This window comes from Lepeophtheirus salmonis, chromosome 3 (assembly GCF_016086655.4).
Source record: "Lepeophtheirus salmonis chromosome 3, UVic_Lsal_1.4, whole genome shotgun sequence".
Taxonomy (NCBI): domain Eukaryota; kingdom Metazoa; phylum Arthropoda; class Copepoda; order Siphonostomatoida; family Caligidae; genus Lepeophtheirus; species Lepeophtheirus salmonis.
Genome location: NC_052133.2, coordinates 12040480 through 12053923, shown reverse-complemented (window position 1 = coordinate 12053923; position 13444 = coordinate 12040480). Strand labels below are relative to the sequence as shown.

General features: G+C 32.0%; 1 protein-coding gene across 2 annotated transcripts in view; it reads right to left on the bottom strand.

Annotated features, from left to right (window-relative positions):
* Positions 1-409: 409 nt before the first annotated feature.
* dpr12 (defective proboscis extension response 12) overlaps positions 410-13444 on the bottom strand; it is a 382253-nt gene continuing 369218 nt past the window's right edge. For both annotated transcript variants that reach the window (XM_040708020.2, XM_040708021.2), the window contains exon 9: positions 410-517. The gene's annotated coding sequence lies outside the window, so the exon portion shown is untranslated. The remainder of the gene's footprint in view (positions 518-13444) is intronic.

Sequence of the window (13444 nt, the reverse complement as noted above, 5' to 3'; positions counted from 1 at the left end):
CTCCTCGCGCTCTACAAAAGTTCAATTCCTAATTATAGCTAAACTATTGAAGGATCGATTATAAGTAATGAAAAACTAAGGGTTTCAATATATCAAGACTTTACAACCTAATTTATATACTACCTATGTATATTTTGATATGTTACACCTTTTTAATTTACCTATCCATATACCAGTAGGCTGTATATGGATTGGGCCAACTTATTATTTTAACAACGAATTATCAAGTCTCATTCTACTTAAAAAATACATTTATTTCATACGACTTAAAATTAACATAAAAAGAAATAAATTTATAATAGGTATGAAAAAAATGAACGAAAGAGGATGAAGAGTCGGAAACTCTGCCCAATCCCTTCTCAACATCCCATAAATGATAAATATACTTTATTGTAAATAATGAGAAAAATACCAGTCAAATAAATCACACAGAAATCATAATTTTAATTATATTTAATAATAGTTATAGATATTTATGCGTTGTTTCGTGTATATTTTATTCGTCGTCGTCGAAATTCTGGAAAAAAGAAAAAAGACAATTAGATAATAATCGCGGAACCTTTCATTAAATATGTATATATAATCATAATGCAGTTGTCAAATTCGAACAATCCAGGAAAATGAAAATGCATAATACTCGAGTTTTTGAATAATAAACGGTTTTTTTGTATTTAACAATTTTAATTGGGAAATTTGTTTTGTCAAACAATCCCCTCAGCATCAATGACTAATACAAAAAGAACTCGCCTTTTGAAGGACTTTGAATTTTTCAGCTGGTACGTTTTCTTGGAATTGGAAATCAGAAGAATGAATTTTCTTTTTCTTTGTAGGTTGTCAGAAAACAAAAATGCTGATAAAAGCAACTCATATGCACTACAGGGGCGTCCACATAATTTCTGACGGGGGAGGGGGGATGGGTGGGAGTAAGAGGGGTGTTTCTTAGATATTTGATTATTTAATAAAATATAATTATATATTTACTGTTAAAGATTTGTTCATTTATGTAGCAAAAACATCAATTATGAGCCCCAGGATGCCTTATTCTACAATTAGATTAATTTTGTGACGTCAGTGAAAGGTTTTATATTATTATCTAATTCCTGTGTAGTGAACATCCTTTCCAAAATAGATTCAATGAGCTTCAATACCGAATTAACCATTCATGTGTGCTCATAAATGACGGAACGTAATCCTGATTATTTGTTACAGAGTTATAATTGTAAGTTCATGTTGGATTCAGAGTAGAATTGGGATCGATATAGCAATAATTCTTGCAAATGTCCTTGTTTATTTCCTTCTTTTCATCCTTCTTTGTCACAGCTGATTGTAGCTGATATTCTTCAAAACGTTCCTCAAATTGTCAGGGTTATCATGTTGATTTTTTTTACATGCCCATTATACACATAATTTGCATCACTTTTTTAAAATGTAAGTCTCTGTTGATTTTGGAGTAGAATTGAGAATCGGAGTAGTTCCATACTATATTTCCTTACTCTATACGGAGTGAAATTTGTGTTTTTTTTTCTCACGGCTGCTTGAAGCTGATCTAACAGGTAACCTGTTCTCCTTCCAAATACTCTTTAAATTGTCAGGGTTACCAAGTTCATTTTCGCCTTCTTTTTGACATATCGGCAGGATATGTTTTATGAGCCACTGTGTAACATTCCCTGTTAGACTCGGAGTAGAATTGAGGATCGACATGGGATTAATTATCCTTGCTATATACGCAATGAGATTTGTTTTTATTTAATTCCTCTCACACCTAATTAAACGTTATGACGGCTAAGCTGCTCTTTTCCCAAATATTCTTCAAATTGTCAGTATTACCAAGTGAATTTCAAGTTTTTTTTAGTCTGTACTTATGGGCAGGGCATATTTTATGAATCATTTAGTGTAATTCCCATTTGGACTCAGAGTATAACTGAGGTTTGATATCGGAGTAATTCTAGCCTATATGCCCTTGTTAGATTCAGAGTAGGATTTGCGTGTATTATTTATAGCTGCTTGAAACTAATATAATAAAAAATCATGTCAATATAGCTGCTTTTCCCAAAAGCATTATTTTAGTTGGATGGCTTAACATGTAATTTTTCGATTTCTTTTATTTTTAAATAACGACAGGTCATATTTTAAACAACTCATGCATCTCTCTCTCACTACAAACCTATATTTTATGAACAATAAGCATTTGACGACTGCCACCAGTATGTATGTTGTGCCTATATATTTGATGAAAGCAAATTATAGTTACTAAAAAGAACAACACAGTACTTTCAAACAATATAAAAGCCTAGTCTAATTGTACAATACATTGTATATTACTTCATTTTGTGTTTTATTACAATATTTTCTCTCTTTTTAGATTGTTTTATATCATCTAATTTACAGTTCTAACAAATTACGAAGACGCATTATATCTCTTAATAGTTGTAGTTGAGGGTGGATTAACTTAAAACTCTTGTATTATGTACGGACATTGAGCATACATACAACATAGTAAATGATGAAAGGGAGAACTAAAATAATTATTACTAGAACCAATTTCATGCTTATGTCTCTCACTCGAAATATATAACATATAACAATGGTATTTCTTATTCCTATAAAAAGTACTTTCTCTAGAGTTGAAAATTCTGAGATTCTGAGAATGTTTGGGAGGGAAGCAGCATAGCAGTCATGAAGTTTTATTAGTTAGAAACTATGAGAGAAAGGAAATAAACGCTGTCGGCGCCCACATCATCAGGAGGAACGTCAGTCAGGTTTTCCAAAGGAAGTCCGACGTCGTCTTGAAGTACAAGAGTAAGCACCCCGCTTCCATGATGATCGTCGGCGTCGTCTTGAGTAAGGGCGACTTCATCCTGCCTTTCTTCTTTGAGCTGAAACAATGGCTCACCAAGGAGGACAATTACAAGGGAGAAGATCAAGTACGCTTAAACTAAATTTGCTGTTTTAGAGCTGGGGCTTACCCCGGATGACGTTCCATCTAGTCATCAACAAACATTACATAAGCTAAAGAGCTTGCAATTGACTAATACACCATACCTTTTGCGATTTTTTTCAAATATTCTTCACTTTCTTAAGAATACTGTCGTCTTGTGGATAAAAATGATCTTCCTTGGATTCCAACAATACTTTGCGCTGGTGTATGGTGCTAAAATTGGCTCCGACTAATGTCCTAGCTTTCTTGGACGTCGATACCTTTGCCCCAGCTCCCCCAACATGAACCCTTTAGACTCTTCTGCATCTAGGACGAGTTAAGGTATGATAAAAGGTTTGTGCTAAGCCCCAGCCCCTCAGTAAAACCCTTGAAGTACATAATCTTGCGTAAGTCTAAAAAGCTGGGTGCTGCTCACGCCAAAAACGCCTGTACCAGCTTCAGGTACAGGAATGACCGCCTGGTGCCATAAGAGTAGAATAAAATGTTATTTGGTATGCTGATACTCGTATTTTAAATAAAGGCAGTGGACATTGGCCATGATATTCTTATTATTGATCCAAATGAAATCAAACTTGGTTCGGATTTATCTGTTAGAACCTGTACACTTATAATTGCCAAACAAATCATCAGTGTTACTTGCCGTCTTTCATGAGCACAGACGCTAATGATTACTTAATACGTAGATGCTCTCACTTCAAATGAAATAATATTGATTACAACTTTAGAAAATTCAAATAAAAATACTGTTTGCATTACCAACAACCAAAAACTCGAACCGTTCCCAAAATTTTGATGTTCCGCCCGAGTCATAAGAAAAACGCCGTTTCATTGAACAATCTTTGTTGAATGATGTCTCATACGTATTATTAAGGTGTGACGTCATCCTAAACTAATATTAAGTAATTTTGATAGAAACTTTATTTAGGCTTCATGAAAAATAAAGTCTAACAGTTCTCGTGCTTGAAGGAAACTTAAATTTCTTTTATAAACAAATTCAAACTGTAGTACTTAACCATAGAGCGTTTTTAGATGAAGTTATTATTGTTGATGTCGGTCATTTTGAGGGCCTAACATCCAAGTTTTAGAACAATGAACACCCTTTTTTCATTAGTATTAAAAAAAAAATGGAACTATTGGATGTCAAAATGGGACCAACAAATAAAAGAACTAGTCTATCAAAAATAAAGACATTTATTACCTATTTTATTACATATCTGATCCTAAAATATATTAAAAATATGTTATTACATCGTTAAAAAATCTTATTTCAATATTGTATATAAAAATTAACTATTAAAGTAGAAATATTAATATATTTTTCCCCAATTATACTACTTTTCTCGTTCCTGATTGATGAAAAACAAAAAATTTATCATTGTAAAAATCTAGCAATTTTCAGTACATATTACTTTGCTTATATTTAAATATCAGTGTTAATCATGGGTATTAAGTAGTATTTAATGCAGATGTTAAGTTATTTTTAATTCTTAGAGCCATTTAAGGAAGTTTTATTCAAAATTTGTCTATTTTATGTAGTAAAAGCATCAATCTTGAGACAACAAAATGGTATTTCCTTAAATTATTATTTAATTTATTACGTCAATAATAACATTTCATAGTATGAGTCGATATTATATCTTTTAGAGGACTCTATAAAATTAGGGATGTTTCTCAAGGGCCGACAACAGGAACAGGACTGGACAGGACCGTACATATTTTTAGTTTGATCGACAGGGGCCGGTTTAAGGGGGACATTGCACAGGGTATATTATTTGAAATATTATAAGGAATCTTCCGTTTCCTTATAATAATCAAATAAATGTCTACTATACCCTGGCATTTATACAAGGTGCTTCATACTCCTTTGGATCATAATGCAAAGATCTTTTTGATCTGCCGCAAAAATGGAAAAAGTTAATGAAAATATAAGTGAAATAAAATTATAATCTAAATATGGAAAAAAAAGGGTCTTACACATTTATACTTGTTCTGGGCTCAGCTTTCTATAAGAATGTCCCTGTTAAAGACCGATTTAGTCCTTGGAAAAATGATTTGAGTTAATAAAGCACAATATTTGGTCTAATAAACACTTTTTATGAATAACAAAGTTAAATACAATAGCACAATATAATAGAAAATCCTTCCATTTAACAAATGAGTTGAAACAAAAAGACGACAGAAAAATTTAATTAAAAGTATTGCATTAACACAAGTACAATCAAGGGAATTATTATGGATTTACAAAATATAAAACAATACTTTTGGGAACGTTATTCTAATGAAATGCAAAAAATTAGAGTTTGTGTATTAATTAGTGATTATATATTTTTATTAATTTTTTTTGGAATGAGTACATTATATAATGCTTTCATATCCATATAGAAGTGATAAATAATAAATATTTTTTGATTAAGAGAGCTTTTTAAATGAAAAAGAAATGGGAAGCTATTATATTTTATTTGTTCAGTCTATTGACCTGTTTCTTCTATGTAATTACTTATAAAAATGATCACTCATAAAAAAAGGACAAGGAATATTCTCAACTATAAGAAAGATAATAAAAGGCCTCACATCTTTGGATGAAAATAGGTAGTCCTCTTAATATTTTTATACGAGGGAATAAAAGTCCAAATAATAAACTTTATTTATTAGACAAAGATTATAATAGAAAGAAAAACATGTAGCATAATTTCGATGATAAAATTATTAATAACGACCAAACCAATGACAATTAAAGTGACTCCAAAACGTGACTTCATCCTCAATACAATTATACTCAGGGCCGGAGACAGGGGGTAATTTTTGACCTGGCCCAGATGAGTCAGACGAGATCCTTGGATGGAAAGGATTATATGCAAAGATGAAAAAATATATATAGTTTGAAATGGAAAGAAACGAGGGGCCTCACAATCCAATCTTCGGCCCTATATCAAATAGAGGGGCTCCAAGAAAAATGGCCATAAACATATCAATAGGAAAAATAATTATCCCCTTGATTTTTTTTGAATTTTTACCACGTATTTCATCGCGTCATTTGCAGAGAAACATTATATATTTATTCTTCTTTCTGTAGTCCGTCCTGAACGAGTTCTAGGGATGGTGCATTGTTCACGCCCCGTACCGATATTATAACATATTAAAAAACTGGCGAGGCTGGAGGCAGAATGTCCTTGAAAAGTTTGAATATGGTTGAAAAGCTGTGTCCTCTCAATCATAAATTTAGGGATTCATAAACCAGATGAAGTGGCTCTTCATCTTTTAACCCACACCCATGACATAGTGGGCTAACTTCATGGTGCATGAGATGATAGTGTCGGCGTAAGAGACACTGCCCAGTGATCAACTGAACCAAGGAGCTCAGTTTTCCCTTCGAAAAATCTAGGAGATGCTTCCTTAACTCTTGGGAGCATCGCACGGCCTTGACAGTAATAGTCAATGTTCGACCAGACAAATCTTTTATTTGTCTATATAATGGACAGAGACCTTCTCCCTAAGAGATGCCCAAAAACTCGGGTAGGAGGTTGATCCAGAGCTCCAGCTTTGGCTAGCATATCAGCGACCTCATTGCCAGTGACATTACTGTGATCTCTTACCCAGCAGAGGGAGAGAAGAGCCTCACTAGCTAACAACCTCAAAAATTATGTATCTTGGACAACATAACTCTTTGCCTCTATCGACTGCAATACTCCAATTGCTGCTTGAGAGTCTGACCAGATACAAGATCCACAGAATATTTACTATGCCGGAACAAGATATATACAGGAAGGTGTTCAATGTTTCATCATATCCCAAGAAACAAAATAGAATGTCTCAAGTCATATATTATCTATTCTTATGAAGATATGTGAAGTCGACAGGGAAGTGATCTACCGTTAAATAAAACTAAAAGTATCAAATGTATACCTAAAACGTTTTGCTGAAGAATTACTTTGTCGATTGCAACCTATAGCAAAAGCGCTGGATAAGGTTCAGAGCAACAAGTGTACTATTGATCATGTTTTAGACGTGTGAAAAAAAAAGGTGAACCATCTTTCAAATAATAAGGAATCTGAAAAGTTGAATGAAAGTTGACCTCATATGCTAGTCAACATGCCCCATCCAAAACTTAAAGAAACACGCTTCAATGAAAATGAAGTAAATAATGTCATTAAGTTTCACCGCCTTTTCAAGAATTCATGTTTTCTGGATATGTAACTAAAAACCGGACAGCCATAGTGTTGTAAGATTCTGATGCAGGCCTGTTCGACGGTGATGTTATGTTGACAGTGTGTCAACTTCTAACAGCTGTTACATCTTCATCTGAAGTTGAAGAAGTTTTTCCTTCTATGAACTTGTCTATTAAAAAATTAAGGAACCATCGCGGTACTACGAAAGCAGCACAACTTGTCTTCATGTTCAAAATTATGAACGAAAATAAAAACAGGATTAATATTTTGGAGTAGAATCAAAAGTGTTTAATTTTTATGTGGATAAATGTTAATGTCTAATAAAATACGTGTAAAAAAATCTCTATAGAAAATAAAACACTTTTTGCATATAAAAATCAACTAAAAACATTTTATTTATGGTATTGAAAAAATATATGTTAACACAAGATTATGTTAAATATACTTTTGTCGTTGCAAAATTGTCAACATGATTTTGTAAATCCATATTATGGTCAAAATAAATCAAATAATAAATTGTATATTTTATTTAATTCATGATCAATTTGCATTCAAGTGAAAATTAACATAAAGTTAAATTTTATCAATTATTAAAAAAAAAAAAGCAAATGATTTAAATCAGACAACTCTGAATGATAGAAAATTATTATTTTATTTTTCATGTTTGATACAACTGGAGCAGCAAGACAAAAAATGAGAATTACCGAGAAAAAAATAATAATAAATTCTGATTGATCGATGAAGATTTATATTCCTTGTATGAGAAAATATATACAATGGAAATTCGTATTATTATCATAAATATTTTTTTCATATCAAGTCAATAAATAAGCATGATTTGGAATAACATAAATTTATTATGACTGTACTTATAATTATCAAATCTTGATTGATTGGAAATATTTTTTTTATCAGAAATGTAATAAGACTTTTGAAAGTGAGTTTTAATTGCCTAAAAATTAAACATTTTCTGATTGGCATTTCCTGAAATAAAGTAATGATTAATTATTATATCTAAAAGCGATACTTAAAGACAGCGGTTCTCAACAATAGAGTAGACAGATTTTTTAAAATACATATTATTAGTGATGGGACCATTAATTGAAATCGGAGAATCGGTTGCTTTTTCTGGAATTGGAATCGGGAAAATAATGTTTAATTTGTGATTCCAATTCTTATGTATTATTATTTATTACTGGTATTTAACACTTTTCTATTCAATAAATAAAAAATGACCATTCAAATTTGTTACTGGAGTCTTATAATTTTATAATTATTGTAATAAAATAATTTATGATCAAAAATGCCGAAAACTGAGAAGAAACAAATTGAACACAAACTAAACGTGAACAAAAGTGTTCTAAATACAAGCGGCCGGTACAGATACTATTATTTTAAGGGGATAAGTTTTCTAAAGGGATCTAGGAAAGCTAGGCTTTGTATAATTTGCCTTTGGAAAGTTTGCCATAGGGTTACTCGCCTGGGGAAAATTAACATTGGAAAAAGCTCATCTGGAAGAGGAATCTAGTTCATTTAATTTAATGAAAATATTATTTTCATTAAACCAGGGAACACTGAAATCGGTCGTTGGATCAAATTGATTAGTGAATAATTCAACGTGGAGTTAATGTTGGTTGCTCTAAAGGAATCTAATTCTGGACCATCCTGTACACATTGTATATACTATCGGGGAGTAGACTGGGCTTCAAGTAAGACGATTTACAATATCTCCATGCATGGAAGGAATTATAAATCGTCTTCCTTCAGGCCCCAGTCTGCTCCTTGATGCCTTTCTAGGACAATTCCAGGAGGAGGAGAACTGCTATCTCAATCCTCTTCTCATACTGTCTGCTCATGTTGGGAACTACGACAATGTATTTTTAGCAATCGATAGCTAATTAATTGCTCTACAACATTGAACATAGGAAAGTTGTAAAAAATGACTTCTAACCTCTCTAAATTTGCATAGTAGAGATGAGTAAATAATAACAGTTCCCCGGTACAAGAAAGGAATTCGATTCAAGTCTCGAATCTTTGAACAAGTTGAACATCGATTCTTTTCACTCCGATTATGGAAATTTCAGTTTAATAAGTTTTAATTGCAACTCCATCCCATGTACTCAAACATTTCCTTAATATTGAATTACAATCACATAAAAATATAACTACACGGATACTTTAGAAAGCTAAAACGTGTGTCATCAGATTTTCTTTCATGCAAAAAATTCTAAATTGGTGCAGTTTGTCCAAATTGGATAATCGGAGCAGGATTTATTCCGGAAGAGCCAACTTTTTAAGACAATGACGTCACTTATCTGATATGATTTTCAAAACTGTGTATAACAAAACTTTAAATATTTACTATCATTATGAATCAAAAAAGCTACCTTTTTTTATTTAAAAAGCTTGTTTTATTGCCATTTTGAAAAAGGAAGTTATGCTGTCTCACCCTGTATTCAATTGATGCAACTCCATCTGTCGATCAATTAAAGGAAGAAGAATAAAATAGGACATACATCACGACAGAAATGATATAGTGACGTCATTAGACGTGCTTCAAAAGCAGTGTCGTCAAAGGGCCGGGCCATGGTGTGGTCCTTTTTTGACCCAGACACTGGTAAGAAGAAAAAGAAAGAAAAGAAAAAGGGGGGAAATAGAAAAACATGAAGGAGGAGATGAGAGACAGACAGACAGGAAGAGAGAGAGACAGATATATGTATATATATACCATATACATACACACAGAGATAGAGGAAGGCATGAAACGGGGTTTTCTTGAAAATTCACTCTCTTTTTCAGAAATTCTCTGTAATTCCTTCCACTCAGTTGAAGGATAAACATTTATTCAGTATAATTGGACGGTCTACTGGACACCTTTCCCGTAAATTAAAAGTAATCTAAAAAATTTTTGCCTTTAATTTTATTCTGTTTTTCATATTTTTAACCCTTCCTTCTTTTTCTTCCTTGTGTTTGCCAGAAGAAATAAAACAAGAGGAGGCTATGATTAATGATGAAAACCAGCTGTATTTTTTATTTGGCCCATTTTTTTTTTTTTTTTTTAAATTGGTAATCTGAAAAAGGACTATTATTTTCCGCGTCTGTGCTCAGAAAGACGGAGTATATCCCTGAAGATTTGTTGCGGAGTTATAATTATAAGTCCTTTTTGGACTTTTTGATTGAGGATCGACATCGGATAAATTGTAGTTATGTACTTGTTTATTCCTTTTTTCCTTCCTCCTTTGTGATTGGCTATGATCTAAATCCATGCCGGAATGGAAACTAGGTTGAAATTAAAACTAGGTGTTGGAATTCCTGCCTCAAAAGTAACGTCTACATAGAAACAAAAATAATTTCTCCTAGCTAAATCCGTAAAAAAACCGATTTAGTAAAAATTGCTGATTTTCCATAGATATCATATACAAGAGGCTTTGATATCATACGATGATATAATCAAAAGGACTTTTCTTTGTAGTGTTTTTTGAAACTAAAAAATATGCAGAATTACATCATTAAAAGTTAGTTAATTTATAGATTACAAGAAAATAATGTGAAATTTAATGTAATAAAGTGCATTTGTCTGCCATATGCTTGTTTATTTCTTTTTTCTTTCTTGCCAAAATATGTACATAGAGTGTGAACATGTGTTTGCAAAATATTTTCCATAAATTTGAAAAAAAAAAAAAAAAAAAATAGGAACTTGTCCTTTTTTAAAAGTTTTTATATAATTTGTTAAGTTTTTTTCTGTACATAATTTTTCTGATTTACATACATACATACGTAAGGTCCTATGTAGGGACATATATTGTATATATTAAAGCAAGTATCATCTGTACTCATACATTTGTAGATACAGAGTGGGATACAAAACTTGCAGTAAAATTTATTTAAGGTTTTATCCTCGTTATTCTTAACTACGAGTTTTTATTATGGAACAAAACGACGGCTGAAACTAAACTAAGAAAAAAGAAAAAAATTCTAAATTTGAATTTTACTAGAGTATGTTCGTCCAGCGTTGCTCGGGACAAAACGAATTAAAATTAATTTTATTATAAAGACAGTTAGATTTTAAGAATTCTTCTTGTCCGCATGTTCGTATGCACACTTTAAAAAAAAAATAGATTATAAGGTTTAGAGATGAAAAAATGTTCAAGTTAAACTGTCATTTTGCCCATCTTCATATTATTATCCAAAATCCTTTGTCTTTTTTCTCTTTTTTCTTCTTCTTTAAACCTTATAATCTTCTTTAAAAAGGTGTGCAAAGATACATACGAAGATGTAGTGAGAAAAATTATTAGAATTTTCAGGTCTTTACTTTTTGTTTCATGTAAAAATTATAGTTTGTCAGCAAAAAAAAAAAAAATTGTTTTCAGAAAAATGATATTTGAAGGGAACCATGGCCTTGAGGCCATTTTTTTTTACAAGAACCATTTCTTGAGCCTTATGAAACTAAATGAAAATTTCATCAAAGTTATATTGATTAATAAAAATGATTTTGCTTAAATTAATTATTTATCCATAAGGTTTAAAATGAATCAATGTGATAATTTTATTTTAAACACAATTCATATTATATATTCCAATATAAGGACGTTTACTCTTTCTTTTTTTAATGTTTACAGTGTATGAGGTAAAATTAAAGACTTTTTGATTACGAACAAATGGTGTAAACTTTTGCAAGAATGAAAAGGAGTTTAACATTGAGACATTATCAGATACTTCTTTATTGATATATTTTTCTATTTTTCAAAATGATTCCCTTTGGCTACTGCCAACGCCTCCAAACCGTGCTGAACGGAACTGCAGATCTTCTTGATGTAAGCCTCGAACATGGTCGCCCACTGCTGCTTGATGGAGGCCACAAGGTCAACCAATTTTGGGTGAGGGGTATCAGAGACTCTGTGCATAGTTGAGGGTGAAACAGTCTGGTGAGGAGGGGGGCCAAACTGACAGTTATACTTTAACCAAGTCAAACATTTCTGGCCTCTCTTGTCCCGGTTGGTCTTGGTTGCTGTTGAAAGCAGCTACTAATGTTGTCGTACTTATGAGGCCTCCCCGAATGCTTCACAAACCTCCTCACAGTCAAATTACTGACGTTGAGATTCTTGGAGGGCTGACCCCTAGACTTGGTCGGACTTTCGACGATCGCAGTGCCCACATCCTCCATGATTCCCATTTTCCGGGGCATATCACTGCCGAGAGACCTCTCAAGGCTCTGCCCTGAAGCAAACATTCTTTTAATCTTTTAAACAAGACTCCAGGAGCATTCTACCACCTTTATGATCTCCTTGACACTCACTTGGGCGTGTAGAAAATCAGACACCCTTTGCTTTTTGGCCTCCATGCTGACAACTGCTGATTTTTGAATTTCTATTGTTTATTAAGTGATTCCACATAGGTCCTTACTTCAAATAAAGCAACAAAGTATTTTAAAATATACACCCTAAAATAATACAGAATTAGCATACTGTTATCCAGATATATAAAAAGTCCTTGCTCAATGGCTCACTTTTGCACACCTCTTGTCACCTACATGTTTTACTTGTTCTAAAATACAATCCTTCTTCATTATTTAAGATCCATTTCTTTAAGAAATCAGATTTAATTATTTATTAAAAACATCTATATAAAATGTATTTCCCAAGTTGGTCTTTACAATATACAATGTAAATTTCTATAATCAAATAATATAAATAAATAACACTTACATATAAGAGATGAACTTTAAATAATATCTTATATATGATTTCGTGCAAATATTTATTATATACTGCACTCATGTGTCAATCACATAAGTTGCATAATATTCAATCACTTCGTCCAAAGCTGTTTTTAAACTTATATATAAATATAATGCACTTTTATGACATTCAAGAAGGACGTTTTATGAATTAACATGTCTGGATTTTTTGTGTGACGTTAGTAATATTTACTTCAGCACTCTAAGGGGTGAGGGGGGGGGATTATAAGGAAAACCTATTTTCATTCAGATTAAGGAAGATAATGAACTACATTCGTATCTTTGGATGTCAATATGTCACTGACAAATAAAAGAATATAAACATTTACTGTCAATCCAAAATCTATCTATCTGACGTCAATTTTTATTAAATATTGTAAGACATATACAAGACATGTTATTGCATCAGAGTACATTCACATTTATACCGTGCAAAATATACAGGGTGAGGATTTTAAATCCAGAAAATTTAAGAATAATGTATATTACAATTTATTTCCCAAAAATAATTCAGCAATTCACATGATGGGGATCTATAGTGAAGTAAATCACTCAAACCAACAATCTCCGGGTTCAACCACATCCTCCAACCTGGCCATGAAC